The sequence below is a fragment of the Triturus cristatus genome, chromosome 9 (assembly GCF_964204655.1).
Source record: "Triturus cristatus chromosome 9, aTriCri1.1, whole genome shotgun sequence".
Lineage (NCBI taxonomy): Eukaryota > Metazoa > Chordata > Amphibia > Caudata > Salamandridae > Triturus > Triturus cristatus.
Genome location: NC_140592.1, coordinates 1,121,210,715 through 1,121,238,530, shown reverse-complemented (window position 1 = coordinate 1,121,238,530; position 27,816 = coordinate 1,121,210,715). Strand labels below are relative to the sequence as shown.

Below are 27,816 nucleotides of genomic sequence, written 5' to 3'. Positions count from 1 at the left end.
CATAAAATCGCGACACAGCTTTTAATCACAAAACCCCACGTAGTCTGCAGTCATTATTTGTTCACTTTTTACTTTTTGTAGCAACAGCAGCCTAGAACTCAATATTAATAAAACTAAATTTGGGGCATTTTATCCTTACAAATCTGTTAGAGCAAATATTATGGTGCAGGGTGTTGCCCTTTTAAAGTGCAGGAGTTTTTGTATCTGGGGGTTCGTTTGAATCACAGAATGAGCTTGTCCACGCATATTAAGAAATGTTATCTAAAACTCTAATAAGAAGCTGCTATTGTAGCCAAATTGCGCATGCGGGCTAATGCGTGCTCCCTTGAACCAGCAGTGGAAATATACAATATTAAAGCAAAGAGCACAGCGATGTATGGTATAGAATTGTGAGGCCATGCTAAGAGTGATGATTTTGGCAAAATTGAAAATAGGTTTGTGAGGAGAATCCTTAACTTCCTGTAGAGTGCCCCGCATCGCCCTCAACTTGACTTGGGTATTGTCCCAATAAATCAACTTATTATGTCTCGTCCCATTATGTATTGGCATAGACTCTGGTCTCCACGTGAACTACAGTCCTAGAGAAGTGCGATCATGGCTCTCTCAAAACGTCTGGGCTGTGAAAGGATTGCCTAGTTTGCCTATGTCAAGGCAATGTAGCATGAGATAGGCCTGCATTCACTGTGGGAAACCCCTGTCATAGCAAAATGAGTACCTTACTCCCTGGTTAAAGAACGACTAAAGGAGCATCTGTGAATGAGAGAATTGAAATATGTTGAAATATGTTAAAGTGGAAAGTTTAGCTGACTATTTTTTAGACATCAAGCTTACTCCTGCTTAAGAATATTCTTTTTATATCCTTGCAGGTCCCATCCCTTTGCAACTTTTCTAAAATGGCGGTATTGCGGTGCTGCTGTTAAATAGCTTCTGTATAACATGAGGAGTGCAGTACTGTAGCTTTAACAATTGTCATTTGTGTAATTTGGCAGAGGAAACGCCACATCATTTTGCCTTTTTTTGCTCTGCTTATGATAGACCATGCAAATGACGGATTAGGCCAGTATGTAAACCTTGGGTCTTTTGTCATTATGAGCATGAACTGCACCATTTACGTTCGGACACAAGAGAGGCAATTGCCATCGGGATAACCAAATAATTGCATGCTTCTTGGATTATCTGTATGCACAGTGTCGCGGTATTGAAGCAATGATGCCTCAAAACGACATGTTTCCTTTCTGTATCCAGGGTGAATGCTGCTTCAACCTTGCTGGTATTTCCCCTTTTTTGCTGCTATTGTGTATTTTTAGAATGGGGCACGTTGATTGTATGTGATTGTTGGGATTTATTGCTTCTAATCTACTTGTTTTTACCTTTTAACTTGCTGTACTGTGTTTTATGGATCTTTGTATCCAAAATAAATATTTTTCTACTTTTTGAGAATTAAAATTATTCAATTTGTGATTTTTTTTAACTTCATTATGTTGTGGTGGGTGGGCACTTGTGATTTTTTGCAGGTGTTTCGTTTGGATCTTGAATTTTCCCTTATGTGTGGATACTTTTTTTTTTTTAAAGAAATAAGTTTGGTTTCCTATTGAAAGAATTATTTTTGCTGTCATTCTTTTCCTGGAGCAGTTTTTGATATTTTATTTTTGGTTTTTAAATGGTTCATTTGGTTTATTATTTATTGTTTGAAAAGGTGTTAATTTTTGAGTAAAAAATTAACACCTTTTTAAACAAGGCTTTTCCGACTTTGCATGTGTGCTGCACAGTGCAGCACAAGTAAATAAAAGAGAGGGAAACCTTTCAGTACAAAACCTGTGCCAGACTTTCGAACACACCTTTGCACTATGGTACATAGGTGTGTACATGGTACATGGCAGCAAAATTCTGTGCCGGCGCTAGGGAGACAGGAGGAGAGAGCCATATCAAAGCTCTCCTGCTCCCTCCCTGTCATGCAACGCAGTGCAGCATTTATGGCTGCTGAGCTCGGTTACGTGACGCTTTAGTAAATCTGCCCCATAGTATTTTCAAAGTAGTCCATTTAGGGACTTAATTTGTTTTTGAGTTTTTGTTAGTAGAGTGATTCTATTATTAAATTGTAAACATTTTCTGCTTCAGTAACTAGAACAGATGCTAGGTCATTCAATTATTTGTATTTCATGAATGAATTTAGTGTATATTGAACGTTCAACACTTAGGGCCTGATTCACAAAGGTAAATGTACATGTTTGTGTAAGTTTACTTTTATTTTAGAATCCTCAGTTGGGCAGAGAACTTCATAGATAAAAAGATAAGCATGACACATCTTTTTACGTGTTCGTTTACCTTTATGAATCAGGCTCCTTGTGTTGATTTTTGCCGGTGTTTCCATATACTTTATTAAACATGGCAGTAACCCCCCTGTATAGCTGTATGTGAGAATAGGTTTAAATGTTAGAAATAATTACTTGCTTGTTCAAAGTTAACAATTATTTTTGGGGGCAATCAATTGTTAGATTAGAACTTTATTTGAGTTAGTAGTTTTTCTGTGTTACACATTTTTTAGTAGACTAAAGGTATTTTTATGTTGTGGTATTGTGGTATTCTCTGTGGATTGGATTGTTTTGGTTTGTGTGAATGGTGGAGGGTACAGATTAAACTGCCATCCATCATCCACATTTTGTTCCGATTTAAAGTAGATTGTTGTCAGTTACATATATAATTATTCTCCTCTCTTTATTGGTGTTGTCATATAAGAGTTAAGGTTTATTTATGTGTGTTACAGTTACATTTTCAGGGATATTAGGCCTTGCAATGTTTTTGGAGCAAATGGGGTTTCTTTGGATGCTTTCTTAGTTCTGGCAATGAGTCTGTTGAAATTCAGGATTTCCAGGAGTTGGCCTGTTGTGAAATCAGAAATATTGTGCATATGCTTTTTAAAAATGAGCTATCAGTCGGAGGAAATTCAAATTCAAAGAGGCACCAGGCAGGTGTGTCCATGCTCTTCCCTGCTTTCGCTTTAGAGTTGAGCCCTCGATAATATCTATGCATTTCCAGGGTTGGGACACTAAAGCCCTCGCTGCCATAGTTACACCTAGCTCCAGGACGGCTATAACTTAAATCGAAAAAGAGGCTCAAGCCTTCCGGAGTTTCACTGGGTCCCGGCTAAACCAAAGTAAAACCCAAGTAGTTCTCAATAGGTATGCTCAATTTAGAGATGAAAGGGTAGTCAAGAAAGCTGTGTATCTAGGGGTTACGATGGTTGCCAAGGTGGAGCAATCAGTTGAAATTAACCTAGCCCCCATTATTGGGAAGACAAGTAGAGATCTGCATAGGATGGATTATTTAGACCTCTCTATAGTCGGATTTAGCAATGTCATCAAGATGATCTTCATGCCTAAGGTTCTTTATCTGTTCTGGGCAAATGCTTCTCAACTTTAATAACCATTGGTTCAAGTTCATAAATGATATGGTGCATGTTTTATTTGGGTGCATTTGTAAGCCAGAAGGGCACACAAATACTCAACTCTCCCTAGAGATAGAGGGGGTTGGGCTGTACTGTACTTTATACTTTATTGATGGGCAGTGGCTTGTCAATATAAATACTGTTATTCAGGGAGCAAGGGCCAGATGGATAGGTGGGTGAAATCCTTCCTATCTTTGAATTTGTGCTGGGGAAAGAAGCCTGAGGTTGTTTTTGGAGCAGGTTGAACCCAGCTACTTTAAGAAGGTTCATTTCAAGACATTGCAGGGAGCTTTGGAGATATGTATCTCACTTTGAAGGTGATAATTTGTCCTAATGAAATGGAAGCTGGTGTACTTGATTTGATAATTACATTTATGTATGGTTCAGCCATCTTAGAAGGTGTACCAGGGCACTGTACAGGCATTAGTGAGTAGTAGTCTGCAGAGTTTTGATCTTTCCCTGGACGGTGCACAATAGTGTCATTGTATTCTTATAATCAAAGACACTAACATTCAATGTGATGAGACATTTTTGCCTTTGAATTGCCAAAGATGGTAAATAATGCTTGATTATCTGTCACAATCGTGAAAGGCTTTCCATATTCAAGCTTTATAAAAATGTGTTCTGTCAATGCAGGGCTTAATACAGGCGTTGGGGCTTACCGCACATTCTGCCAGTTCTTTTTCAGCAGTGAGACCAAGAAGTTAATGGCAAGATGGATGTTGTACACCAGCTCATCCTCTGTCATTTTAACATGGCCAACAGCAACTGCGAGACAGAGGACCTCCTTCATTTGAAACTTGATGGTGGATTTCACTTCATCAACCTTTGCCACCATGTTTCCATTGTGGGTCAAGAGCGAAGGGAATTTTCCAGCTTTGTTTAGACCAGGTCCCAGGATACGGGGTATCTGCTTAACCAGAGACTCTGATGCCAAGAAGGCATCATACTTCTTAGCCAGTTTTTTTTACCATCTTCTTTTTTTTATTGAGCTTCTTCAGTGCTTCTATGTCCATGTGGAGCATGTCAACAGCCTTGGCCTCATCACAATGTTGCTGGTCTCCCAGGATGCAAACTGAGAACTTGGGACGGGGGCAGGACTTGAGCCTGACTGTGCCTGAGAAATGCTTGTCCTTCTGAGTGTCATAGTTCTTCAGACTAATCTGCAGCTCCACAGTTTCCAAGAACTTGCGGGGTTTCTGCTGAGAATTCTGTAGAAGTTCTTTCCCCCCTTCGTACAGGGTGTCACGGGAGACTTTGCTACTCATGTTAATTCAGCGAATTAACAGACCTAAAGCTTTCCATATAAAAATGTGTGGAAATGTTCGCAAGCCCACACCACTGATAAACTTTCTTTTTCAGGTTTTAAATAAGCACATTCAGTTTGAGACAAACGTCTGCACGCATGTGCCACAGTACATCTTCGTTGGACTGGTGGAACGCTCAATGATGGGATGCAAGGATGAGAAAGGATTCAAGTTCTTTTTCAACAGCTTCCTTTAAATGAAATGCAACCCATCTGTGTCTTTGAGCAATAGGATGGAATTCTTCACTAATGGTCAATTGTACTTTCATAGTCTTGAGTTTTTCCAACTTATTAAACAACAAAGGGAACTGACTTACTATTTTGTGATGAGCATTCATGTTATAGTTCAATGATATTAGTCCCATATCAGCAGCTTTGCTGAAGCTGAATAAACAGGCATTTGACACCGTACCTTGAAGGACATGAATGGATGCTTGTACTTTTGTTTTCTTGCGTTTCCACGTTGCTACACTCAAACCTTAAATTTTTTAGCAAGTTGATGTAGCGCATTTATACATTTTAATTTTCAATGGCGTAAGTCGTGGCAATGGAGATGATTCACTGTATTCCTCCTTAGGCATAATGTTTATTGATGCAACATTGTCAGTAATAAAAGGTATTCAGCAACTGTTTAATTTTAGTGTAATAGTCGGACAATGTTTGAATGACTTTGGTGCTTTTTCATGTTGACTTTTATTTGACCTTTATTTCTCTTCACATGCTGCCAATTCAACTTTGGTTTCTATGAGGTAAACTTCGACATTGCAAACCCGTCTTCTTCACATTTGACTTGACATTGATACTGAAGAACATTTTGACGATGACTTAGACGACAATAGACTTTATTTAGTGTCAACTTGTCTAAACTGGTGTTATCACTTAGCCTTGGGAAGTGTATCAAACGTCGCCTCTGGAACGTTCCGGTGGTCATTTTGTCTTTCGGTCATGACGCACGTACTTTTTCCTTCGTCTTAAAACACATTACAAAATGTTTCTCCTTCCCACAGCCTTTGCAGATCCGTCCAATGGCCAGACATTTACCTTCATATGGAAATGAAAATCCACACCTGAAAAACAAGTTCTATTTATGTAGAGACCTCACTCTGCGTCCTTCTGCCTAGTGACTTGGCTTACTTTTCACGTTCATGACTGACTCACTCTGGGCACCCCTGACCTCCCTGTCAGCATCTTGCCGATCAGCATGCTCTTAAGCTCTGGCAACCAGGAGAACTTTCTCCAGATTAAGAGTTTCTCTTAGCATTCATCGTCTACTTGAATCTGACAGGCACCTTTCAATAACTGATGCAAATAGCTTCCTCATTAGTAAATTAATTGAACTTGTAGTGTTTGATGACCATATCTAGTCTCTCAACAAATTTGTCAATTGTTTCACCAACTTTCTGTTGTTCTTGACTGAAAATGTATCTTGCATAATCTAAATTTGGCATGGTATAGAACTTGAGTTTCAAGGCTGCTTTAATTTGACAGTATGTAATTTCGCCAGCTCACTGCATTTTCTTTTTGACTTCGGTCACGATTCTTAAGGTATTTGATAATGTTCTTGTGATCTGCTTTTCCTATGGCATCAAAGAAACTATAAAATGTTTCTATTCAAACAGTGTATCTATTGCCAATATTTTGCTATCTGGCAGTATCGAATGGGAGTGGTCGTTTCAGGAAGAAGGCAGCATTGGAAACATGTATAAGATTTGCTGACACTCAGGGTGGAGTTCTCTACAACACTCTCTGCTGCTTCATTCATACCATCTCTAAGGCGTGGTGCTGTGCTATTCTCTGGGTCATCTTGGACTGTCCGTGAAACCTTGACCTCCATCTTGGTCTCCATGGGATCTCTTCACTTCGCTTTTCCACTGGTTGGATTCCCGGCCGGGCAGAAAAGGCATTCAATATGGTAGCGGTGCCTTGCAGGCAACGCCATCCATATTAGGATGTTCCATTTTCAGGGCCTTTCCATGGCGTAGACTCCGCCATGGAAAGGCATGTGGGGTGGGGGGGTAGGGGGCTACACTTGGGGGTTACCCATGGTACCCCCCAACATTGGCATACGCAAGGTGGCACAGCACCGCCCGCCGCAATGCAATATATGCGGGATGCCACCGCCACCATGGCAGTAGCATCCTAATTGCCATGGCGGGACCACCACACCTCTGGCAGTCAGTACGGTGTACCGTGACAAAGTCCGCCCACCATCGTAATGAACCCCTAAGTTTTTTATAATTGTGTAGTGTTGTTTATGTTTAAATGTAGGAATGATGTTTTACTTGATATTCTGCATTGAAGCGAGCAGACTCGAGATGAGAGGGGGAAAGGTCAGATTCTCCATATGACTAATAGGTGATTATGGCACCAGCAACCCTCTGTGATGGATAAATACACAGCATGGAAAGTTTAACTAGCTGGACTTGCGTTCAAACTGGGAAAAGGGTCTGGTGCAAGAGAAAGAACCAGAGATTGCGCAGAGAGCTTGTGACTGTAACGAATAGCCAGAGCTATTTTCTAATGTACATCCTGCTAGCCCCATTAAATGAGGCCTGTGGGCACCCGGTTGTGTCACCAGGGGGAACCCAGTCAGAGGACCTAGAGGCCCTACACCCAAGTCTAGAATGTGGCATACTGGCAACAATACCTGCTCTGTACTGTAGCCAATGAAAGCTCTATGCCTCCAGTCTGTCCTATGACACAGGCACAGCTACATATTAAGCATAATGCATCACACAAAGCTTTCCTTGGCCTGTTTAATCAAATCACGTAAGTGTCTGGCCTTAAAAACATGCGCAGACTTTCTGCACTAAGGACAATGACAAACATACATGATTTTACACATTGAAGCCAGACTTATTGTCTTAGTCAATGCTTGGTTTAATTTGCTTGAGTGAAGGACACAGTATAACACACACGCTTTAGGAGATGGGGTTATAAGAAAACAGGCATGCTATCTGCTTCGTGGCTAAATGCCCATTAGTATGTCAAATTCTGGAGCAAATAGTTACAAGCATTTACCTGACCCACAGTCATGGATAGGGACTCGACACACTTGGGAGAGTGAGCAGTAGGCCTGGGCAAGAAATTCTGGTAATTTGCAGAGTTTTCAGAGTTTTTTACAATCTGTGCTCCGCGTAGCACACGGAGTTCTGAAAAAACTCTGTGGAGCGGAAGTGTTTTCCTCACTCAGGCTCACCAATGTTAAGTTGGCGAGTGCGAGTGAGGAAAATCTTACTCAAGACCACCTCCAGGTGGGATTTCTCAACACGGGCGGTTGTGGATGGTTGCTACCGCTCGTATTGAGAAACTTTCTTTTCGCGCTGAGGAAGCTGATCATCGAGTAGAACATCTACTTGAGTGGCAGAAAGAAGCAGCGCCCTCTTGCGCTGCACATGGTGCCGTTTGCGCTGATTTTACAGCACAAGGCAAAGACCTGATGCTAAAAGTCAGCATGCACTGCACGATGTAACGCACTCCACCGCTTGCAGAGCTCTAGTAAGCGGGGCAGAGGTTTTTAGTCACTACACAGAACCCTGCAAACTCCGCCTAGTCCTAGAGAACAGTACCTGCTGCAGGATAAAAGGTGGAAGAAAAGTGCTTTCTCTGGACTTGCCCTTAACAGCAGAGTAACTGCTCTGGGGCTGCAGGCAGCAGATAACCCACTCTGTGATGAACACAGGGGCATAGTACATGCACAGGCACTGCACCTCCTCGGTGACAATGACATAGATAGTAACTGCTTTGTGGCTCATCACACAAGCACAGTATCTGCTGTTTGATTGACATGTGGCACAAAGAACATGTACAGATGTTGATCACACAAGCACTGCACCTCCACAGTGACGACACAGACAGTAAGCATTCTGTTAATCACACAAGCACAATACCTGCTCAACACATGGGCACAGATCATGTACAGATGGTGATCAGGAAGTCTCCTGAGCGTTTCACAATACCTACACTGCAGACAATGGCACAGACACACACACATCTCTGGAAACTCCACTGGCTCCTGATACACAAACATGCTCAATTCAAACTACTCACACACACACACTCAAGGCAGTACTTCACTCAGGCCTCACCAACATGAACAGTTCCATCTCCTTCCACCATCCACCCAGAAACCTCCACTCCACAGGTCTCCTATTCACACGCAGGCAAAGAGTCAGATAAGGAGGACAAGCTTTCTCTTACATCACTCCTAAAGCCTGGAACAACCTTCCACTCCACATTAGAGCCTCCTCCTATCTTCTGGAATTCTACAAGTTGAAGACTATTGTAAATACTAAGCACACACACCTGCTTAGCACCAGGATACTCTTGCAGGTAGTGGTATGCTTAAACAATATACATAACATTATCTGATTTGTGATCATGACCTACACAGGATAGGAACTGTGACTTATAGCACAGTCACAGCTAGTCTGTTATCAGAGTAAAAATATGTGGAAAAATAAAAAGGCAACACGTTGGCTTCCAATCACTTTGCACAAAGTATTCCATACATGTGGTGAAAAGTCATTTACATATTAAAATCCACTGTGCTAATGACATATTGGAATAAGCATTGGCAAAGCCAATGGGTCTTGCTTTCGGAAACTATTAGCCCTGCCATTGATTTTAGCCATGCTGTACTACATCCCCAAAGCTTTGCAGCATGGCAAAAAAAGAGAAGACAAATATTTTGTAGGCTTGTGCACCAAGTATGCACACACACTACAAAATAACATAATCACTTTTTAAAATGTTGCTTACCAATCCAAGTTGAATCAGTATTCAACAAGAAAGAGAAGAAGCACAAGTGTGTTGGTGGAAGCATCAAGGGTGGGGGAAGTAACAAAGAGGGGGGTTTGAATCACAGAGGGTGGGGGTGTAGAAGCAACACAGAAGTATAAGTGGAGAAAGCAACCTGAAGGCACAGGGAAGGAAGCAAATGGAGATGAATAGTGAAGTGGAGAAAGCAAATGAACAAGAGAGTGCAATGTGGAGATTGGGTAGACGCACAGGGATGTGAAAGCAATGCAGGTGGTGAAGTACAAAAGATCAAGGGCCTCACAGAAAGACAGTGCAGAATAGAACACAGGCAGAAAAAGAGCAACACTATTATGGCAGAGATGGGAAAGACATGGGAGACAGTTGAAAAACACATGCACTCTGTGGAGTTCTTCAACAAAAAGAAAAATTAGGACCCAAGTAATACGTCCATGCCCCTGGTGAGGGACACAAACAGGAAGGAAGTAAAGCACATAAAAGCTCATTAATAAAAAGAAAGCAAATAAAAGTGACTTTAAAGACAACCAAATGTTGGCGATAGGTGGGCTTCATGCCCACTGCAAACTCAAAATGCATCTCATAACAGAGAGAATATCTACTGGTTAGTAGAGAAGACCTAAAAACAGCAATTAGTAATGGCATAGCACACCTACAATTGGAGTATGTGTTGAAATGGAATGATTTTTTTTACTGCATTGTGTTGATCTGTGAAATCTATTTCTAAGCTGTGTGAAGCAGTTATGTCACCTTGGACAATGAACCAAAGTGCAAGAGAGAAGACAATTTTGTGAAGATATTTTTTTATCCAAATCCATTCATTGCAGATGCTTTATAAGCAGATGCTACATTGAAAGTAGGGAGCAGGGTGATGCTGTCCGATTGCTGCTTAGTAATTATGCCTGTATGTGTTATATTTAGATATACATTGGTTAGCTACAGACACATGTGTCAAGAAGTAACAGATGGCTAGGAGCAGGCCTTTCTTTGTGGTTATTAGAAGCTTATTACAACAGCTCGGAAAGGTGATTTCCACTTTAGGACACAAAATATAAATAATCTTGCTCTATATGGGGCCCTATGCCATTGCAAATGGAAGAGGTAAACGTTCATGTAAGAGAAATTGTAATGATGCTGCATTCAAAAAGGCAAATCCCCAATAAGAAGTCTGAGCTCACTTAATGCAGCAAAATAATTAAACTAATCCTAAAAAGTGAGATCCAAATGAAAAGAATGCATCTGTAAACATAAAGAAAGAAAGGGGCAAATTATTTGAGGCCAACACTGCAATTGGCCCTTCACAAAAGTAAAAAAAGAAAACTGTACATTGTATTATTAAAATCTGATTAATGGGAACAAAGTTGGGTTGTTAACTTCTAAATGCTACTTTCAAAGGCAGTTTGTTGGCACATCTTGCAATTCTCTGACACATGGGACCAGAATAGTGAGAGCTGTGTTATGGGACCAGCTGAGCAGACATGGAGAACAGAGGCCCAGCTGGAGGAAGCAGAGCATTGAGAACTGCATTATGGGACCCACCGGGGCACAAGTAGAAGAGCTGCCTAGTAGGCAGAGATAAAACAGAACTCGCTGAGTTCACATGTAGAGAAGTGGCCCAGTATAAGAGAGAAAATCGTTAAGAGCTGCGTTACGGGAGACCCACTGGGTGAGCATGGACCAGAGGGAGCAGATTAGTAAGAGCTGCTTTATAGGGCCTGTTAAATTTGATGAACATGAGCCGCTCAGTGAGAGTAAATAGAGTAGCGGTCTGCATTATGGGACTCACCAAACGCTCATGGAGAGCAGTGTCCCTGTGAGGTAACATTAGAAGAAAGATGGGTAGATCATTCTGCAGGTCAAGTGAACCAGCATACTGACTTTGTGTGTGATAGCGCGGAAAGAGTTCAAAATATCCTTCCCTGTACAGCTCAACCTATGACTTACAAGAATGGGCTCCAACATCATGCCAGATCTTCTTCCTGTAGGTGACAGATCTTTGCCACCATTTTTGAATGAAGCTATATCAAATCAATCCCAATTGACATTTGAATTTATCAGCTCATAAGTTCAGTCAGTTTTAGTTTGGTTTTGAAAACCTTTATTCTCAGAAAGAGATTAATAAAAGATTATTTTTGTCTTTATTCAATTAGTAAATCGGATAAATTGGTTAACAAAAATGTATCAAGAAAAATAGGATTAGAGTGAATAATAATACCAAACCCCAAGCGTGTCCATAAAGTAAGGTTAGTGCCTTTCTAAATAAAATTCCCCAAATCAAAAGTTAATAGAACCCATAAAGAGTTCAGGAAAAGAGTGACTTCAAAGGAGCACTAGTTTCGAAACCAGACAGACACCAGTAAATATTTGTGTTTCTGGAAACGTTAACCTTGGTTGTCTTAAGAGTTTAATGCACACTCTATTCCACCATATATTAAATGTTTCACTGCGTAACAATGAGCTATACAGAAGACAGAAACATTTGCTTGCAGATTTCTAGTTAAGTAATGCTTTTATGTATTTCATAGGAGTGAGAGTCATGGTTAAAATATGCAATTCTCTATTAAGCATTGTATGAACACGAGAAAGATTGGAAGTTCAGTCTTGGTGCATCAAGAATATGTAGCTTAAAGAAATAATACATTTTATGAGGCCAGATATATTCTGCAGCTATGACAAAAATTCGAAGCAAGTTATTTTAACGTCAAGCTATCAAATATCATGTTTCAGCAATTTGTAAAGCTTCCATTTGTTAAAGGGAAAATCTAACTGCGGCCTCCTAGTGAATGTGGATGCCTGGTGAGTTTTGCACATTTCAACTATGGGGCCGATTACGATGTCTGCAAGAAAAGCTCCAAATGGGGTTCGGATTCTGAGAATCCGATTCAGGACTTATGTTCCCAACCAAATCGGTCACCTTTCCGGATGATGCAAGGAAGCCATCCAGGCTGTCTGAATCAGTTCCGAATGGGATTCAGAGCCCGAGTCCTTCGAAGCCGAATTGTACAGCCCAATGGAGATGGTTTCCGAACGAGCAATTACAATGACCAATTTGGACAACGGTTCCTAATCGGTTTGGCTGAGACGAAACAGCCGTGGAAATCAGACTTTGGGGGCCCATAGCAGGCCCCCTTCACCCGTAGCCCTCTGGAAGGGGCCCGTGGGGGTACCCAAGCGACCCCCTTCCCAACCATGCACAGTGTGGCAGGTACCAAGCAATGCAAGGCCACCTTGATTGGCCCTGCCATGCTTTGTTTGTATGAAGGAATGCAAGGCGGAGCACTTAGAAAGAGGAAGAAGCCTCAGAGGATTGTTTTTGTGCAGGAAAGTTTTCTTCACTCTCTACTATTGACAATTTTTTGATGCGGGCAGTGACATAATACTCAATGAAATAAGACTGGCAGAGCGTCGTCTTTCACTTGTGAGGAATTTGCTCCACCTCTACCTTCCCCCCAGGATAACTGTTATGTTTCTCCAAGCAACCTTGAGCCTCTTCCTTTAGGGGCTTTCAGTGCTCCTTTGTCAAATCCATCGGCGGGAGTAATTGCTATGCATGCCCTGCAGAGAAGGGGTCTGTCTGTAGTAGAATTCTGGGTGGGGCAGGGGGAGAAGAACAAGTACAAGATAAAGAATTTGATATTTGTTCACCTGACCCTGACCTGGACCCTGGACCAAAAGCCAAATGCAGGAAGGAAACCCTGAAAACTAAGCCCTTTGAATCTAAGGGTAAATCTATGACCCATAGGAGTGCTGGCATTGAGCCTGTGCCTGCATCTATACCTGTCCCACCAGCTGATCCCTGGGAGCATATGAGCAAACACATAAGTGAATAGTTGCATGCTAAACTATGCCCAGTTTTTGATCTTCTTACCTCCATTGGGCCCCAATTGGTAAAGATGGTCGCTAGTAGGACTCCTGCCTGCCCGCAATAAACTCAGTGTGTTTTTCCTACTCCTTCATCTAACTCTTCCACCAGCTACATTGATTCAGGCCCTTATCTCTGGGGGCAGAGTAACTGCTACCAGCCAAGTTCTGGCTACTATTAACGGATCAGCTATGAATGGGGTGCCACCGAGTGATGAGGATCAAGCCCTCCCTGTCAAGCAGGTTGCCAAACAGGCTAAAAGGAGATACCCCAGTTTGGTTCCCCTCCCGTGATTGATCTTCCTCCCACTTCATGTCCTTATGTATGTGTATTTGCAAAAATACCATGTCTTCCTGCCGACACTTCAAAATCAACGAGGGGTCTCATGAACAAAGTCATACTTTAATTGAACATTAATGAGTGTGGCCATTGGGATTTGTAACGCCCTGAACGTCTCAGGATCGTTTAACAGACACGACAATGAGGACGCAACCACTTGTGAAGGGTTAGTTCTTTTAATGAAGGCAAATAAAATACAAAGAACAAACAAAAGTTATAGTCACTGGAATCCTCCAGGCTAAGTACGTTACCAGCCCACAGCACGGATGGTCCTAACCGTCCTCTGCATATACGCCGATCCCGGCGTATGCCAACAGAGGGCAGAAATGAAATGGCCGACAATGCCAATCGGTAGGCTGTGAGGGGCACGAAGAGTGTTGGGGAGAATCGAGGAGTCAGGGAAACACCCAGCCGGGGTCTCTACCTGAAGGGAGCAGCCGCTCAACCTCTTCCTCAGACTGCACCGGGACGCGGAGTCACCTCCTGGTGATGCGTCACCGATACCCCAATCACAAGCAAGAAGACTGAACCAAGAGCAGCCGCTCGATCGATCCTGTGGACTTCCGAGTCTGTAACGCGGCAAACACCTCCTGGTGTGCGTTACAGCTGGCAGTCCCTGTGTCTCTGGTCGGGCTGGGAGTTACGACTCCAACCAGCAAAAGCGCCACTGCGCTTGGACTCAGCCGAGTCAAAAAGCGAAGCTCAATGGTTGACCGGTAGAGCTTCCGGGTCCTTCACAGGTGACGATGGGGCAAGACACGGCCCAGGGAGTAACGACTCGACCTACCTCCGTTCTTGCCTTACTGGAGCACCACTCCGGAACACTGCTCTTCACGAAGCAGGTACGTCGGTGTAAACACAATATCCGACAGCCTTGTACCTCCCGGTTCCTCCCTTTATAGGGCGTGTTTTCCTTGAGTTATGTAACAGCTCTCCTGTTTACATAAGGGCGTGTTTCCCTTGAGTTATGTAACAGCTCTCCTGTTTACATAAGGGCGTGTTTCCCTTGAGTTATGTAACAGCTCTCCTGTTTACATAAGGGCGTGTTTCCCTTGAGTTATGTAACAGCTCTCCTGTTTACATAAGGGCGTGTTTCCCTTGTATGACAGGAATTCTTGACAGGATTTCTCTAAAGAGATTCTTCTTGCAAGATAGGTGGGGGCATTGGTGGCATGGATAAGCAATGCAACAGAGAAGTTCTAGTTATACATTTCCAAAATATCCCATGGTTGGTAATGACATTTTGGGCTAAGCCAGGGCTGGAATGGCCAAACCTAGCCTTGTGAAAATGTTGCTGTGTTTTCCTTTTTTTTTAAGCATTTGGCATCCTTCATTTGTAGGCCTGGTGGGTCACTTGAACCCAACCAAGAACCTCTTAGACCCCCCTTGCACCTGTTACTTCCTTAGCAAAATAAATTTGCTGTGCTTGCAAGGCTGAAAGACAATGATTGTCAGAGTAGCAGGGAGAGTGGCTGTGCTTGAGACCGAGAGAATGGTGGTGCCAATAGTGCAGATATCCGTGTGGTGCTTTCAATCACTCTCTCAATACCAATTGTTCTGGTAATCTGGATGGGGATTTAGTCTCAAACTATTCTTTAAAGTCCCAGGAAGGGATAGAAGTGGGTTTACCGGAAGGTAAGCGGCGCCCATTTATTAACTTTTTAAGCTGCACTGTGGCTGGCCTAGCCTCAGAAATTCTAAATACTTTAGACTATGATGTAGTATTTATTCAGGATACATGGGAAGTGAAAGAGGTGAGATTTGATGATTACACCAGTTTTAGTCTTCCAACTGTAGCCTTGCCAGCTAAGCATGCTAAAGGGGTGTTGACAGTCTGGTTTAAAGTAAATATTGGATGGTCAATCTTACCAATTCCCTCAGGTCAGGGTGAGGTTCAGGTGTTTAGCCTTTGCTGGGTTGGGAAACACATGGTCCATATGGTGAATTTCTCTAGTAAGAGTGATTCTAATTTTCAGGGTCTGTGTTCTGTAATTGACTTTGTAGCTGAAAAGGAGGCATGGGTCGAAAGCCCTATTGATTTTCTATTGGTAGCTGACTTTAATGCCAACCTAGGCCTTTTGCCCTCCTTCTCACCTACAATTTTTGACCCACTTGCTCGAGAAGTTGTTTTTAATGCTATGGATGCTAGGGGTCATATTTTTTTTTCTCTGTTGGCTGATCACGATTTAGCAAATGAGGCCCCAAATATCTCTAGTTTAGCCATTCCAACATTTGTGGGAGGGACTGCAATAGATTATGTTTTTATTTGCCGAAGTCTGTCTCCCTCTATTATAGGTAGTGAGATTATTGTTCAGATTTATAGTGACCATAATCCCCTTGCAATGCAGCTAGGGGCTCCTTTAAAGCGCAAAAGGCACAAAGCCCATGCCCAGTCAAGCATTACCTATTGAGGATGCAGAGCATAGGGTGATACTGCGTTCTGTGAATGTGACGCAGGTTGTCTGCTACAGTAAGGTGCTGTTGAATTTGTGCAAATTGGAAATACATCATCCCAGTTCTATACTAAACCCCTTTATCACCCTTCTAACCCAGATTAAAGGGTTGTTGCTTAGACCCATAGATCAGACTTCTAGTCATGTGAAATTCTGCTTTGAAATAAATTGCAGAGTGGCAAATGAATCCCTGTGTTAGGTGCTAAAACAGTCTCTTAGAGATAAGTGGATAATAGCAGCCAGCAGAAAGGTTTAAGCCTGGTTCTAAAGAAAAAGACGCTGGCTATCAAGGAAGGGAAATGGGAGGCAATATTTGATTCCTGCCATCTTGAAGATTCTCAAGCCTTTTGGAAGACAGTGCGGTCAGTTTTATCTCCATTGATGTTCCCTAACAAAGTTACTGTCCATGTTATGGCAGAAACCTGGTTAGTGTGTTTTTCAGGGATGTACCCTCCTGGTAGTGGGTAGATAGGTGAAGTACAGTTGGTTAGTTCCTCCTGTGCTAAACTACATTTTAGAGAGGAAGAGGTACTTAAAGCCATTATTAACAGCCATTGCAAGAAGGCACCAAGCCCAGACGGTGCCCCCCTTGAATTATTCAGGGAGGGTTTTGGAACCCTGTGCTCACCTGCGTATTTAATTCTGTTTGTTGTGCGGGTGTGCCCCTGTTCTGGCGCACAGCAACAATTGACCCTATCTGTAAAAAAGGCAATGCTCATGATCCTAACTGCTATTGCCCAATATCCCTTCTAGACTACAGCTAAAATCATTGGAAGAGTTGTAATGGATCATCTCATTGTTTGGCTAAATGAAAATGATATCCTCTTCCAAACCCAGCATGGGTTCAGAAACGGGCTCAGGACAATCGAACAGTGCCTGAATCTTCATTTTATTGTGGCCAAATATAAATATGCCAGGGGTCCTTCCACCCACTTGGCATTATGGATCTATCGAGCACCTTTGATTGCATCAGTAGATCCAAGTTGTAGGCTATTTTAGAGATCCTGGGCGTCGATACGGGCTTGGTTTCTTTTCTAAGACTCTTACATCATGACCCTATGGCGTCCGTAAGATTTGGCAAAGCTGGCAAATGCACTCAACTCTTTAAAGTCAATCGAGGGGTACGCTAAGGGTTGCATTCTCCCCCCATTCTTTTCCTACTTTATATCAATGATTAAGAGAGAACACTAGTCTCTGTTGAGACGGATGTTCCATATGTCGAGCAGAAGGCCGTGCTTGTGATATTATATGCGGATGACGCAGTCCTTCTTTCTAGAATGGCCAATGGTCTTAAGATTTTAATTTCTAGCTTTGTGTAATTTATGAGGGATCTAGAACTGGAGACTAATTTTACAAAAACATTTAGTATGGTATTCGGCCCTAGAAATGAAAAAAAACCACACCTTAAGCATAGGTGGCAAAAAATTGGACAGGGTGAGCTCCTTTTCATACATTGGCCTGGAGTTCAATCATATGTGCTCCGGTCACCCTGCATTAAAAGCAGAATAACCCGCTATACTTGAGCACTGGGCACTCCTTTTTCGCTTGTCACGCCAGCTGGCAAAAAAACTGTTCCTCCATTTTTAGAGATATACAACCGGAAATCCCTGCCAATTTTAACGTATGGATATTTAGAGCTGTAGATATGTTGGGGTAATCCAGGCTGAGGTGAATAGATTTAACTGCGGGCTATTAGAAGTTCCCCCTTCAACACTTCATTTTTCCTTGTATCAGGAGTTAGCCATGGAGTACGTGCAAGATACTATTAATGCTCTCCTTTGGACCTTTGGTGTTCAATGTAGGCAAATAAGGAAGCTCAGCTTAATCAGGCAGTTATCAGAGACTGCCTGTTTTGCAGCCCTGCCTTGACAATTCCATGGGGAAAATATATTAAGGATTTTTGTTTAGCTCTAGTTGTGCACATTTGTTTGAGTATCCTGAGCCCATTATGAAAAAAGATAAATATTGGGTTCAAGAAAGCCTCATTAAGCACAGGCAGGCCACTAGGAAACTAGTGGAAGCGGTAAAACCAGTGGTTAGAGATTTTTGCATAATCCAGATGTCACCTATGATTGCTCCTTATTTACTTTTTGTGGCAAACATGTATGAGAGAACATTATTGGCTAGAATTAGGTTAGGTTCCATTCGATGGCTGATATGTTTCCCATTAGGACAATACTCCACTGTAGATATAGGTATTTGCCCTTCTGATGAGCAATCAAGCGAACCCTTATTGCATTTTGTTTTCTTTTGTAATTATTACTTGCGGTTCAAAAGGAGGTTTTTTTTACCATTGTTGCGTCGGTATAAATTATCTAGGTGTAAAGCTGCCTTACCTTTTCACAGCAAGTTAATGATTATTACACGTGCTACTCAGTCGCTTGCTTCCTGAAGAGCATTTGAACCTAAAGGAGGAGTATGCTATTTTAAATATGGCGATAGCATATATAATTGCACTCTGTGCCGCTGGTTTTTGATTATGATGATGAAACTTGACTTATGCATTTTTTATTTATCCATGTTGATGTTTCGTAACGCATTTTATCAAGGAGGAATATGGCCTTTAAAACATATTGGCACTGCAGTGAGTATATTTGTATCATATGCTGTTAGTTTTTCATTAAGCTTCTGAAACTAGAGCCACACACGTTTATCACCTCCTAGTGGATGCCTTTTAATGAATTTTATTGTGGATATTTTAATGTTTTTTGTATTATTTTCTTGCCTTTTATTGCATGTTTTTATCTGTTTATTTTATATTATCTGCTTTTGGAAAATCGAATAAAGATTATTGATTGAGTGACAGATTGGGAAAACTTGATTACAGGGAGTATGTAGCTCCTCAGCACAGAGACCGCGAGAGAGCTGGTAGAATGTTGGCATGGTTACTGAGGGGTCCCAATAGAAGCGATCAGATCCCCTGAGAGAAAGATGATCAACGCCGGAGAAGGAATAAATGCAGCTTTTGTTGACGAGTACCAAACGTTATATTCAGAAAATAGAAGGGTGGACGCTGACCGACTTCCTGAATTCATGCTATGGATCCCTATACCCTAAATTAGCCCACTGCAACACAACAAGCTAGAGGAGAGGCTACAAGTGGAAGCAATACGTACAGTCATAACTCTAACCCCAGGTATAGAAGGTATAGAAGGCCTTCCCAACATGCAGTGTACATTTTTTACCAAAGCTTCAAGTATACAAGGAGGTGGAGGAAGTGGGCATTCTTCCTGAATCCCTGAAGGAAGCACTGATTGTAATACTGCCTGAGCTATAACAAGGTGCGTCTGATGTGTGGTCTTATAGACCATTGTCCCTTCTTAATTTAGATTACGAGATACTAGGGAAAAGACTGACTGCTGCCCGTTGTTGGGACACTAGTGACCAAGATGAGTTTCTTCGGGAAAGGAACCCGATTTTGAATATCTGCCAGCTGTTGGAACTGATGGTGACTAAAACTGGAGGTGATGGGGGATGCCAGGCCATATCCCTAGATATTGAAAAGGCAATTGTTCAGTGCTTAATTTGTAAAATATGAAGTTCAGGTGCTCCAATGTTTGTCGGAGGCCACACCCCCTTGTCCAGGCTCCACCCACTTCCTTCACTAGCTCCACCCACTTCCTCTATTGGCTCCACCCACACCCTCAACTGGCACGCAAGCCATGAACCGGGAAAATGTCAAACATGTCCTCAGGCTAGAACGCATGGAAAGGTTACACATAAGTACCCATGCCATAAACCATGGAAATGTCACACACAAGCAAGCACCTAGCCCTAAACTGTGGAAATGTTACACTTAAGCCCTCAGGCCAGAAAGCATGGAAATGTCACACATAAGCATCCAGGACAGGGCTAGGCCAAAAACCGTGGAAATGTCACAGATAAACATCCATGATCCAGGCAATAAACCATTGAAATGTCACATATAGACATCCAGCCGGGGTGCGTTGTTAACTTCCAGCCACAGTAAACCAGTGCTTAATTTGTAAAAACATAAGTGCCAGGACCCTTTTCGGGAGGCCATTGCAGCTTGCACCACGCATTTTCCCTTCCTGGCAGTACTGCTAATAGCAGTACGAACACAACTAGTGCACATCACTCACCTAGAAGTGTGACCATTCAGACTATTTTAAGTCACTTAAAGCTATAAAAATGGTGTGACCAGTAGATAGTATTCATATATAATGTATATTAAATTATTAAACATCTGTTGCTGTGCTTACCTCAAAATAAGACAGTGCCGCCAGGTGCCAGACTTTCATAGGTACCGGAATACAGGTGTTGAGAATTAAGTACCGGTACCGAGCACCGGAAAACACCAGCTGAAATTAAGCGCTGGGTGCTGCCCTTACTGCACTGCTTAATTTCTGCCAGTTGTTGCCGGTGGTGGTAACAAGCCCTCGTTTTTGAAGACCTGGACTTATTGTTTAACATCAGACTAACTTTGAGTCAGGGCAGGAGAGAGAAAGGTGAAAAAGATTGAATGGCAACAGAGAAGGGTAGGGAAACCGAGACACAGGGAGAAAGCCGGCTTGAAGAAGAACACACAAGAGAGTAAAATGGTGCATAGTGAAGAAAAAGCCATGATGAGGTGGAATCAAGAACAGACAGCCTCCGTAGTTTGCAACACTGGCATTCAGAAGTTCTCCCAATGGTCTTGAAAGACAAACTTTGGGCCCCTGCATTTCTTTTCTTCACACATTAAGCACTAACTGGCAACACGGCCTCATCCTCTCACTTTCAGGTTCCCTTCACCAGCTGAGCATAGGACCAGAATACAAGAGGATTCAATAGGTCAAGGGCATCATGCTCAATTTTTAAGGTCACTAATGAGACACTTCTCATGACATATTAAACGATATTTACAGTTCTTCTGAAGTGGGAATGAGATCTGGGCCTCGCTGGTCAGTCGAGCAAAGAGAGCTCCTGGCTGAAAGCGTTCCTAGTGGGTGATGCTTCAGTGTGTTTCTGGAATTGAAGTTTGGCTGAAGCCTGTAGTTTCAGCCGACTATGGCTAGAACTGGCGATGGCTGCTGCCTTTTACCTTCTGCCTCTACACCGCCTGCCAGAGCCCCACAGTCTATCGCCTGCCAAAGCCCTCCGTGCATAGCTGCCAAGGTTTAAGATTGCTATATGTGACTTTTCAATAATTTCAGAGCAATTATGAGTGACATTTGAAAGACTATGAGTGACAGTTTCTCGTTAGCAAAATAAAGCAATGATGGCGAGGGAAACATATAAACATCAGATATTGCACCCATTTGCGCAACAAGAAACTCTAGGAATCCGTTATTAGCATTACGTTAAAAGGATCATTATTATTATGTGCGGCCTCCTCCGGATGTCACTTTTGAATTCACCTCACAGAGGCTGCTCACTTCCACCTAGCCTTTCAGCCTCTGCTTAGATGTATTTATATAGTGTATACAAGCGCACAGGCTACCAACACGCAGTACTGTGGAAGCTTGTATTACAATCACCAGAGTCATGAAGCTGCACTGGCACCATACTCTCGCTGCAGCCGCTGTCCTTCCAGACTCGTGCAGTAGGAATCATGAGAGGCAGCATGCATGGGCACCAAACTCTCCGGCTCCCCGCTCTAGACCCAGTCAAGCTGCACTGCATTAATCTGATGCAGGCAGTGGCACTGTAGAAGGCGATACAACAAGCTGCCAAACTTCACAACTATCCGCCCGCTCTCGCTTTTGGCGCCTATAATCCTAGCTCAGCATTTCGATTGGGCAAATCACGGGACAAACAACGTGGAGGGTAATTGTTAACAACGTCTTGCAGGGATTGACACTTCAAACTTCTAGAAACCCTTTTTCCCCTGTCCCAGGGTGTGAACCCCGACGGACCCCCCAATAGTAGTCACCCATGATTACCACTTTTCCAGGCTTGGTACAGCCATAATTCAATTTACCGAGGCCATAGTAAAAGACATAGCGAAGACAAGCCAGTGTGAGCAGCAGACAGCGCTGCGAGGCGAGCGGGGCGCGCCTGAGTCTCTCTAACAACCAGTACCCAGAGTTAAGTCAATGGCCCTACCGTAAGACTCGTGGAGGTGGGTGCCTCCAGGCCTCCTGTCCCAGATTCATGGCGTCAGCATGTGTTCCTCTGCTCTGCCAGTTGCCGCTTCCAGCCCGACATTATATGTGATTTCTTTTGGCTGTGTGCTTCGTGAATATGCCCCCAGTTCTTCCTATCTTTCCTCCTTCTCGCATGCCCCCAAACGCATCTTTTAGCCTGCTAGCTGCCTTCTTTGCAAACTTCCCGCTCTGGCAACAGGACCGGAGGTGATGTCCCCCCCTGCGGTCCACAAGCAGACTTTGAATTACATCCTGCCTCAGCGGCGCCACGGGGCGGGCATCAGAATACATTGTAGCAGCAGTGCACCACAGTCAGCTTGATAGAAGCCGGCTGCAATCACCACAAGCCTGCAGAAACAGTGTGTGCAGGCCACAGCCTTGATTGGAGCTACGTCTCTTTTACTTCGTCTACCACCTTCAACCGCTCATACCTGCCCATCTTTTTCCCTACTACCCGCTGCTTTCCCTCTCCACCCTCCTTGCCATCTCCACCGCTGGGGTTCATTCCCTCTTTCTCCCCTCAAACCCCCGGACACCCGTCTCCCCGTCCCCTATTATTCCCTCACAGCCAGCCCCTCTCCCCCCTCCCCCTACACACACACACCGGCACATGCTCCGCTGTGAGTGTAAGTGGAGAGGCTTGGAGAGTAGAATGTGATTCAGGGGGTGGGCGAGCCGCTCGCGATCGCCTGCCTCTGTGCACCACTGGACGGCATGGCATGAATGAGAGAACGGAGCCTGCCGCCGCTTCCTTTCCTTCCTTAGACCGAGCCTGTCGGAGCCCGAGGGGCCCCCCCAGGACCGCATTCCAAAAACACAGAGTGACCTGTAATTTACGACGATCCTCATAAGCTGCAGTGCTTCGGACTTCCACCCTCGCTCCACACCCCCCGCCCTCCCGTTCCCTCAGGCCAATCCAATAAAATTGCCAGGACTGGATTTTGTTCTCAGACAGGCCCTGCACCTTACACGTCGTGCATCAGGGCCACAATGCAATTCAGGTGTTGTTAATTAAGTTCCTCACGAGAAGCGAAGGCATTTGACGGCTTCAGATTTCGAGAAATGAGTTTCTGAGAGAAACTACGTGGGAGGGACAGGGAGTACGCGTGACAATGGCGTAGACCCGGCCCTGAAAATTAAGTGCCGGTGCTTAGCACCGGAAAGCACCGGCACAAATTAAGCACTGCAATTGATGCGCTCGGCTGGTCATATGTCCGAGCAGTCCTAAAGAGAAGGGGACTGAGCCTGACATTCCTCAAATGGGTGAAAATGCTATACAGCTATTCAATGGCCAGGGTAAAACAGGCTAGATTATCTCAGACCACTTTTAATAAGCAGATGCACCAGATACCCTCTCATATTTGCACTCACAATAGAACCGCTGGCATGCATGCTGCACAGGAAGGTCCATGACTTGGGAATGAACGCATTTGGCAGGTGAGCTGTGGTATCCCTGTACGCAGGACATGCGCTGATTTAGCTGTTAAAAGTACATGACTCACTCTCAGAAATGATGGATATGTTGGTGAAGTTGAGGGAAGTGTCAGGCTTTAAAATGAATAGGACTAAATCCTGTTTGTTCCCGTTAAGTGATGGGGGCAGCCAGCAAATCTCAAATGAGCTGCAACGTAGAACATACTGGAATGGCAATTTGATATGTTCAAATGCCTGGTCATGCACATATAGCACACAGATAAAGAGCTCATCGAGGGTAATTTGTAAAGGGCTCCTACATCATTCCAAACACAAAAACAGGAGCTGGGGAGGAACAGTCAGACAAAGGGGTGCCCGCCACTCAAAACAAGATGTCTTACATCATTCTGCCAATCACCTCCCTTTTGGATCGCTCTTCCACTGTCCTGGCCAGACTGAGTGGCTGCTATATTTCTTTGCAGCCCTACTGGTGCTCCTCCCCCGAAAAAGTTTCAAGAGCTTCACGGACTCTTCTTGGATCTGAATTGGGGAAATGGTAGGAAGAGCATCCCACTACACATATTACTGTGTCAGCTGTTGGAAGGGAGACTGGGTGCCCCAACTACAAAATGTACTACACTGCAGGGCAACTGCTGATGCAATGGTTTCATAACATCCCCCATGCGGAGAGATCAGGCATATTGCTGACATATACTTACCTAGATAATGCGCCCCTCCAAAACATTGACCACCAAGACTAGTCTGATGCTGGTGGTGAGAAAAAGCTGGCATAAGCAAATACACATATGCGGGTCGCACCACCCCATTACCAGCTAACCTCTTATGCTCTGCAGCTTCCATTATGAGAATGACTTGATATAGAAGATATTATGCTAAGACATGATGTTGGAAATTGAGCTACTGGTTAAGGGGGGTGAAACTCTACTCAAGCAGAAACCACTATTCCTATCAAGGTGAAGTCCCAACAAACCCCAAACTGAACCTATGCTCAACCCTCTGGTAGCTTGGTACAAAAGAAGTCAGGCTTAACTTAGAGACAATCTGTAAATATTTATGCAGCACTTTAAACAGTTATGAAAGGAAAACATAACACAAGAAAAATCCCACACCAATGTAGAAAATAGAGAAAATGTAATAAATTATTTGACACCGAAACAACAAAAATTCAACCAGTGAAACTGGAGATATGCAATTTTAAAGATTGAAGTGAATATAGTGGCTAAAACCACAAAACGCCGACTGTTTTTATCTGGTCGTGTTGGACTGGGACAAAGTCACAAGTTCAGGCCGACTACGATGGAGCACGGGCTGGTTACATGGAACACGTTAGGCCAGCTGAACAAAGTACCTATATTCTAGTTGCGTCACAGCTGTGCTGCGCAGCAGCAGTTCTGAGGAGCTGCGAGGCTGTGATGCAAGATCCTGCATCGTTGCTGAGGATGCCATTGAAGAGGGGTTTGTGATGCAAAGCCTGCAGTGAGAATGTGTCATGCAGCTGTGGTTTGGAGGAGACTGTGGGCCCTGAAGTGAAGTCCTGCATCAGGGATGCATCACAGATGGGTTGTTTAGTGGTGGTTCCAAAGCAGAGCTGTGAGGAGATGCATTGTGCTGTGTAGGTTCCACCCATAGAACCACAGATGGGCTGGCATGGCACCTTCAGGTCCACTTACAAGGCCCAGAAGTGCACCACTTGGGGTGCAAAACTCACAGCAGCCTGGGTCCAAGTGCTGGCTTCAAGGTGGTAGGAACCTTTTCTGTCCCTGAGACACTGATCAATAGGCCAGCCAACTAACACTTGCAATAAAGATGCAGGTCCTTTCACTCAGGCAGCAGGGCAGCAGACCAACAGAGTAGCAGTCATTATTGCAGAGCAGCACAACAGTCCTCCTAAGTCTTCCACAGTTTCAGAAGTGTAATGAAGAGTTGGGCCTGAGTGTCCATTATTTATGCCCACTTTAGGTAGGAGAAGGTTCTGGAGGTTTCCACCCCAAGGGTGTTTGGAATTTCCTGCCTTCCTGCCATGACCCTAGCGGAACTGTGGTCACAATAGACTAGGCCCGAACCCTTTGTGAGTGTGCTCAGGCAAAGACTTTTTGATGTGCAAGTATGGTAGCTGACCGCTCCTCCCCCCATCAAGTCAGAGATGGTCCATTCTGCTAACACCTATGGTCCTTTGTTTCACTGTGTGAGAACAACATACAAAGCCAACTGCTAGCTACACCTAGTAATGTGACCCAGGAAAGAGGCACCAAATGGTTAGAGCAAGAAGATGGCAGCTTTCTAAAACAAATCTGGCATTTTTAAAATGGAAAGCTAATATCCAACTTTAACATTAAAGGGGGCATTAAATTACAATTCTTTATACATCAAACTCAAACTTCCTACCTGTTCCCAATTTAAAATTATCACTTATTAAATGTAATAAGGCAGCCCAATATTTTTCCATGGTAGAAGTAGGCCTTATAGTAGTGAAAAATTAATTTAAGATGTTTCACTACCAGGACCTGCAAAAGTTAAAAAGAGCGTGCACAACCTTTTAAATATATTGTACTCTGCCCTCTAGGTTGTTTATGGCCTTCTCTCGGGTGACATGTGCATTTAAAAGGAAGCTTGAGGCCTAGTAAAACGTTTATTTTGCCAGGTCGAAATATCAGTTTGAATTGCACACACTGGCTGTATTGGCAAACCTGATACATGTTTAATGAGATACTTAAGTGGGTGGCACAATCAGTGCTGCAGGCCCACTAGTAGCATTTGATTTACAGGCCCTGGGTACATGCAGTACTACTTTACTAGGCTCTTACAAGTAAATTCAATTTTCAAATTGAGTGTAAGTGAATTTTGCCACATTTAAAGGAGAGAGCACATTCACTTAGCAATGGTTGGCAGTGGTAAAGTGCACAGTGTCCTAAGGCCAACAATCAATCATTTCGTCAATACGTACTCCTTGTCACCCGTGAGGGTATCCAGGCACTGGCAGGGTCTAATTGATTAGTTGAATAGCAAGGTCTTTAGAGACTTTCAGATCTCTGAAAGAGATGGGGAGGTCCGTAGAGGAAAGGGTAGCTTGTTCCATTTTTTGCTGCTAGGTAGAGAAGGATCGACCTCTGCATCTGCTATGTCGGATGCAGGGGTGAGGATTAGAGTAAGGGATGCAGAGCAGAGGTGTCTGGTGGGCTGATGCAAGTTCAGGCGGTGGGTCAAGTAGGAGGGCCTGTTGTTTTGTATGGCCTTGCATTCTTGAGTCAGGAGCTTGAACTGTCATATTTTCTGTACAGGGAGCCAGCGGAGTTCCCTGAGGTGGGGGCGATGTGGGTCATCTAGGGAGATCCAGGATGAGTCTGGTTGTGGCATTCCATATGGTCTGTAGTCATTGGAGGAGGTGAGCTGTGATCCCTGAGTAGGGAGCGTTGCTCTAGTCCAGTTGGTTGGAGTTGAGGGTCTGAGTGATGGTGCGTCTTGAGCGACGGGTAGCCATTTGATTATCTTATAAAGCATGCAGAGAATGAAGAAGCAGAATGAGGAGATAGAGTTGGCCTGTGTCATCATGATTAGATTGTTGTCCCGAATGATGCCTAAGTTCCTAATGTGATCAGTGGGAGTAGGAGTCGGTCTGAGCTCTGAGGGTCACCAGGTTGTGTCTCACGGGGAGCTTTTGTATCCAAAAATCGGTGCCTCTGTTTTGTCTAAATTGAGCTTCAGGCAGTTGTCCTTAATCCAGTTGGTGACATCTGTCATGCAGCTGTGGAAGTTGGTCTTGGTGATGTCTTCAGAGAGGGTCAGGATGATTTGAGTGTCGTCAGCTTAGGATATGATGTTCGGTCTGTGGGTTTTGGCGATGCTGGCCAGAGGTGTCATATGCTTGTTGAAGATGGTGGGGTTGGACAAGGATCCTTGGGCTACTCCACAGATGATTTCCTTTGGTTCGGAGGTGAAGAGGGGAAGGCAGCATTTTTGCACTATTCTGGTGGGGAAAGAGGCAATCCATCTGAGAGTGGCTCTTTGGATGCCTATGTTGTGCAGTCTTGTGATATGTGTGTGTGTGGTCGGAGACCATGTGAAAGCTGCCAAGAGGTTGAGGAGGATCAGAGCTGCAATCTCTCCTCAGTTGA

At 43.7% G+C, this 27,816-nt stretch overlaps 2 pseudogenes across 1 annotated transcript in view; both read right to left on the bottom strand.

The window, feature by feature from the left end:
- Window positions 1-27,816, bottom strand: part of LOC146799472 (uncharacterized) — a 154,420-nt pseudogene that overhangs the window by 17,267 nt on the left and 109,337 nt on the right. The gene's annotated exons all lie outside the window — the stretch shown is intronic.
- On the bottom strand, window positions 4,104-4,727 carry LOC146799473 (large ribosomal subunit protein uL1 pseudogene; annotated as a pseudogene).